The sequence below is a fragment of the Haliotis rufescens genome, unplaced genomic scaffold (genome assembly GCF_023055435.1).
Source record: "Haliotis rufescens isolate VD_foot unplaced genomic scaffold, xgHalRufe1.0.p SCAF_26, whole genome shotgun sequence".
In the NCBI taxonomy this organism is placed as follows: Eukaryota; Metazoa; Mollusca; class Gastropoda; order Lepetellida; family Haliotidae; genus Haliotis; species Haliotis rufescens.
Genome location: NW_025963957.1, coordinates 2,104,693 through 2,111,597, shown reverse-complemented (window position 1 = coordinate 2,111,597; position 6,905 = coordinate 2,104,693). Strand labels below are relative to the sequence as shown.

The 6,905-nt window shown below is 40.2% G+C and overlaps 1 protein-coding gene across 2 annotated transcripts in view; it reads left to right on the top strand.

The window, feature by feature from the left end:
* The first annotated feature begins 229 nt into the window (after nt 1-229).
* Nucleotides 230-6,905, top strand: part of LOC124141437 — a 33,891-nt gene continuing 27,215 nt past the window's right edge. The window contains exon 1 of one of the 2 annotated variants that reach the window (XM_046509451.2): nt 230-452. The gene's annotated coding sequence lies outside the window, so the exon portion shown is untranslated. Of the gene's footprint in view, nt 453-4,836; nt 5,103-6,905 lie in introns of those variants that run through there. The other variant, XM_046509453.2, reaches the window with a different exon arrangement.

Genomic DNA, 6,905 nt, shown 5'->3' with positions numbered 1-6,905 from the left:
ACATTAATAGATTTCTTAAGTAGAAAGGCAGAAACGCACTAGATTGAGCACTCAAACAAATCTCAATACTCTCCCCTAACAATAGACCCACTTAATCCATAAAATCACAAATAAAAACAACCCCATTCAACAGAGTGCTTGTATCGATCATGCCGATGCATAACTTCACACAACCTTCATTACGACATTGTTGTCAGTACGAGTTACCCCCCTTGTCGTTGCCGGGCCTGCTCGTTACGGCCATGTGGGGTTGACTTGATCCGGCATTTATTGACGACCAGTCGGGCGGAAGATCGGCCAGTGTTGATGCCTGTCGCCCGTTTCGTGGAGCAGAGTAAGATTGTTTATCGCGGTAGTGGTTTGACGGGTTGGAAATACGCGAGCATATTCTCAACAGAAATGTCGTCTGCTTTTACACCCGGACATGAGACGGGTTGACTCGTTGGTCTGTTGTAAGTATATTTTTCACTGATTATGTCAGGGCATTAGTAGTATAAACAGGGAGCAATACGAGAGGTGTGTATATGCAAACGATAGGGTTGTTCTATTTGTTTATTTTGAAAACATGATATTTGCATTTGGTTGACAAAGAGACAACTGATTCTCATTTCACGACATGGCGTGAAGGCTGATTCAAACAGTTGAAGTTAACCTCAGGTGATGAATTTGAATACGTCAACAGCATTTGTTCATCGTAAACGGTTTCATATTCAGTTTGACTCATTGGTCAAAATGGATTTTTGATGAATTATTTCAGAACTGTGGTAATTGGTAGTTCTGACAAGTGGTCACCTTTCGCAAACACCTGGTAGGATAACCATTTGATAGTGATTCATTAACGCATGTGCATGAATTTGTCCAAATGGTTAGTCGACACTGCTTTAGCAGAGATTTCTGAGATTATGGACAAGATGTTGACGCTTATATTTATCTCCCGTCTTTGTATAAACATTTATTTCACTGGAAACGTGTTTCAGTTGTATCGGTTTGTTTGTGTGGGGGCTATTTTCGATAATTATAAAACACAGTCAATAAACAGGTTTTAACACTGTACAAGGGCGAATCTACCATTTTTAAAGGGAGGGGTCCGAAATATCAAAATCCTCTCTCTGTCAATTTTACTGCCTACAACATACTACATGTGGTTTTCAAAATGGGGTGGTCCGGACCACCTTGACTCCATATCTGGATCACCCTGATGTAGCGGGGTGTATTGGTATTTCGATCTCATTGTGTGGATCGTTGATCATGTTATTAACTTTTGACCCAAGCTCAGTGATGTATCGCTATGGAGTAAAAATGGAAAAAAATATTAAGAACATTCACGTACTCTGTACATAAATCACAATTTCCAGTTTCCAGTTTCCAGAGTCCATTTACTCGCCAGATAACCAGGTTCTAAACCCCTTTCTGTCAAACTTTGATCCACAGTCACTAACCCCGTCCACACACATGTCATATCAACAGATTTGGGTCGGAAGCCAAGACATTATCTGAGTAGCTTAGTGCTTTATTTCTGATTAATCTGATATGTGTATCAGCGTTAAGACGTGTACCACAGGTAGGTTACTAATTCCTAATCATAGGGGATTTGACGGTGATAGATTTATCCGCATTAACTTGTGGTTAGTTGTGACGGATAACTTCAAGCAGCTTTTCTTTTCAGCACGAATTCAGCTGAATAGTTCAAATTGACGTTAATGAGTACATTATTGAGTACGCCGAGCACGTTTTGTTAACACCATTACATGGAATTGTAATGAAGGATTTTGTATAGGGCTGTAGGATACATTTTGTCACGATACGAAATGTATCGCGATAGTAAGATCGCTTTAAGATTTTCCATACATCAAAAGTTGTAACTTGAATCAATGGTATGTATATGGTATGGGATCAATGGTATGTTAAAGACATTAACATTACTGTTACTGTTTAATGCCGTAATAATGTGATAGACTACAATTTTACATTTTATTTTCATACGGAAAATTGTCCTTTTTTGACGTACAGTGTACGCGATGCGATATCGATAATTTATCCAACGCTGAGATATCGATACATGATCTAACGCTACGATATCGATAATGATCTAATGCTTCAGCACTTAGATACTGGTCGTCATCACTAAACATTCGTGTTAGGTAACTGTTTGAAGAATCGGTGAACTGAACAAATCCTGAGGCTTAACAGATATGAATGACTTCATGTTGTCAATCCGATTACATGGATTTCAAATCCATGTGTGTCGATTGGTTGACAAACTAACTTTTTAACAAACATTATTTTCAAAATACAACCTTAAAACCGATTCGATTCATAATTGGTATGCACTCAATGAAAAATAATTTTACTGATGTTCTATGTGTCGATGCGTAATCGGAGCAACAACAACTTTAGACCTAATTACCATATAATTGAAGTGATGCGGGGGTCCAGAAAGTCTGATTTTACTGTTCAGATCTTGAGATGATAATCCTGATGAGATAATCCTTTCATAGGAAAATGAAATGCAAGGATGGAACCATGCATTCCGAAAGGCCCTGGGGTGGTCGGGTAGCCTAGTGGTTAAAGCGTTCGCTCGTCACGCCGAAGACCCGGGTTCGATAACCGACATGGGTAAACCATACTCACTCGTTCACTCTGAAAGGCCCTCTTGATGGACAGGATTAGATGCAGCTTTTTCGGGCTGAAAACCAACAAGACCCTACCACTCTATACATCAAGCAATGTATAAGTCTATTATTGCTTGAAATGTCCCTTCAGGAAGTTAACCAAACAGGCAAATCAAGCCCGTCTATTTGCTCGTTTTTTTAACCGTCGTACTCAGCAATAGTCCATGCCAGGTAGGACGGCTGACTTAAAAGAATATAATCCCGACCAGATAAATCAGTGATTGGTATTATGTGCAACGTTCAACGTTATAAGGATACGATGACACGCAATAAACTAAGTCACCATGCCTGACCACCCGATCCATTTAGTTGCTGGGACCTACTCTGACATGTGTGAGTGAGAGAGTATGATTTTACACCGCTTTTAGCAATATTTCAGTAATACCATGGCGGTGGACACAAGAAATGGGCTTCACACATTGTACCCATGTCGGGAATCGAACCCGGATCATCGGCGTGACGAGCGAACGCTTTAATCACTGGGCTACCCGACCGCCACTCACTCTGACATGGAATCCACAAGGGGCGTTAGTCAAGTAAGGCATACCATTAAGCAGAGAGCTACTTACTCAGTGTAGTGTGATGGCGGAGTACGTATACTTCAACCGAGAAAATATGGCATATACGTACCAAGGAGCTACAGCCAAAGCACATAAACATTGAATGGTGTGCCAATATAACGGTAAAGATTTTATTGACCAGAAACGATAAGACCTGCTGATAAGCCTTTTAACACATATACATGTTATACGTGTGTGGATATATCATTTAGCACACGCAGGTTGAGTGGTCATTAGTTTAAACATCATCCGGTATACATGCTCAGAGCACACATTGTGTTTACAAAACATTTAATTACGACAGCTGGGAGTAGGAGGTTTATGGAACCTAATGGATAAATCCTGCATGCCCTACACGCTTGATTAGGCTATGTCATTGTTGACACATATTCAATATCAAAGTGATTAGACACGACTTGTGATACCTCAAACCGTACAGTGGCAGTGTAGATGACATGGCATTGATTGAATGTTGTTTTACGATGTAGTGTGCAGTATTCGCGACATATCACGGCAAACACTTAATACCCAAGTGTGGCCGGACAAACCAGTGGTTCGGGTCGATAGCAAAAGTGAGTGTGGTTTGACGCCGCTTTTAGCATTTTTCAGGAATATCGATTAATATATATCACGACGGGGGACACCAGAAAATGGGCTTCACACATTGTACCAATGTGGGGAATCGAACCTGGACCTTCGGCATGACCAGCGAACGCTTTAACCACAAAGCCATCCCATCGCATAGCAAAAGGAACGACCCAAGCCATCGGTGCAATATAACACGGGTTACACATTGAAACCACCCATTCTCTGTGGATACTTCTACGACAAGCATTGGCTACTGGGGATCGTTTCTATCCCGGAATCCATACAGGGCTTTAATTGACATAGCTATGCTGTCGACCAAAACATAAGTACCACCTTGCAAGAAATGCGGATTTGTTTACACAATACAGTGTGTTGGATGGTAACATCCAGTGAATAAATATAGTCCTAGACATCGCTGCTCAAAAAAAGTCATGCCTATTTTCCGTCGTTTCGCGATTAAGAGTCCAGATACACAAAGTCAGGTCAACACTGTCGAACGCCATTCAGACTGGGATAGAAAGGTTTATTCGGACCTGATAATGAATACCAATAAGTCTTTGGAAATACAGTATTGTACCATTTCAAGATTTGAACCCCCCTTTAAGAAATCGTTGTGATGCCATATGCGGTGATGTTAGAATACTCTTTAGTACTCTTAATGTCTTTTATAAGACCTACGAATCACAAGTATATTAACAGGTAGGTTTATTGCCTATTTAAAGTTCACCGGGTATTATGGGAGTAACGAAAGTGAAATTTCTACTTGAGTAAGGCAAGGTTGGTCTCTTTGCCCTATTCATTTCTAACACGAAAGGTCGTTTCTGTGCTGTATTGCCACTATAGCTACTCCGTGAATACGTCCATTTACACTTTGTATCCATATTCTTTACACATGGTATGCGTCTATAGCCTTGGCTATCCAAGTCAAGGAAGAGTAGTCGGTCAGGGTATATGTGTGTTGTTCTGTGAGCAGTCATTTCATTTATGAAGGCGTTTGCCATGAGTCGTACAAGTAGACTTGTGGAGTTGGACGGGAGGTCCCGATTGTTGACACGCTTTGATAAAGACAAGATTAGGGGGTCGTTAGGTATTTCTGGCAAGGTATCTCACTCGTTCCTTAATCATATGTACAAACCTGCAATGAAATAGGATTGTATTTCATTTCTCCGTGGTGGTATTGTGACATGATACACAGTGCGTATAGGCAGGTGGTTTTACTAGTTATAATTACTACCCGAACTGAGGAGGTGTTATGGGTCAGATCCAAGGGACGTGTAACAAGGTAAGTAGAATTTGTGATTGATTTAAGGATCGACCATTTAGTACTCCTTCTAGGAGCTGGCATTTTTGTTTGCGGCAAACTTTACTTCCGTCAGGTGTTAAAGACATAAAATTGTTTCCCCTCAAAGGAGGAGCCAGGCAACAAAACACACTTACTTTGTTATGCACATTGTATGAGTGGCGGGTGCTGCCGGTGGTGCAGGACATGCTCACCCTCTTCGCAAACACCTGGTGTCATCACTGATTTTCAATGATTTTTTCATATAATTTTCACTGCCATTTTGACTTTTGCGACCAATGGAATCTGTTTGGGCAGATAATCAAGACCAATATTCTCTGGCGTTGACATTTTATATTTAGTGCAATTGTAAAACAAAACATATATCTTACAAGCATGCGTTATAAAATTATGGCGATGTATTATTTTCAGAACATATGGCAAGGGAATGAACGATTTATTTTTTGTTGTAACCGAAGGCCACAGCCTCTGCTAGAATACCTAATGGTGGCCCTCTCAGTTGTGTTCGCTTCATGAATACAGTGCAAAAAAGTAAGGGTTTATGTGGATCGTTTTCACGCTCGTTTGGTATGATTTGTTACAGAAGGTAGTAACTAAGACGGTGCTATATGCCAGTCATTGTTTACTTAAGACTATGAAACTATTTTGTTTTCATACACTGAATACGAGATGGCAAGGTCAGGTGTATGGGCCTGTCTGCCATGGCAACTTCACATACACATTTCCAGCTCTTTATGTGACGTTTAAGTTCACCGAGGAGGCTCTTGCTGCGTCCTTAACCAATGTAAATAGGAAACATTGTTGTGAATAATTTAAGTGCAGTTCTAAATTTTGGTTGTGACACTAATTATGCCTATAAATATAAACAAGGATTTACATCCTGCGTATGCCCATTGTGTGTTTGACAACGGCTCATCGCTATATGTAAGTCAGGAGTAAGGGGATTTTCTTCTGTACACAGTGTCTCATATATTAGTATGCAACAGTACTCTGTATTGTCAGGATCTATACATGGCAACTGTGGATAGAATGTAAAGACGATAACACTAACGTTTAAAGGAACCCAGGAGAGAAGTACTTAACGTAGATTGGATTACACGGGCACTCTGTTGTTATGTACCATGCATGCAGTGATCCAGGTACTGTTTGGGCTCATTGAATAAATACGCACATATAAACATTCACATTGGGTATTGATATTTTCATCTCGGTATTCAATATATTTTGGCTTCCTTGGGTCGGTCTATTTGGGTATTTAAACCAACGATATATTCCAAGCAATTCTGCTTGAAATGCTGTTTCAGAAGACTTCTAATTTGTATCTGTTCATCTGCTGCCCTCAGTGTGTAACATATGACATAAGCTCATAACACGATATATGTTACGCTCAGCAAGACGTCTTTGTGCATTTTTCGCTGCAGTGTAGTCCATGAATGTGATACCTGCATTCGACCAGTAAAAAAGGATCTATAAGGGAATACAGGCACGCAAGCTGAAAGGGCCATTGGTTAATTATGCAGCGTTGTAGAGCTATTTGTTTTGGGGTTTTTTAAAATCATTTATGCGGATTTATGGCCACAAGCAACTCAAAATTAATTTGGTAATTATCATCAATACGGATTTTACGCAGACACGCAGCTTATCTGGAGCATGTTTAATGCATGGTTAGAATTCATTAATATATTATGGCAGCAAAGATGCAGAGTTTAGTATATAATGTGCATCATTTAATTGCTGCGGTTGCATATTGTACAGCGCATATGCACTTGCGGAATACTTGCATTG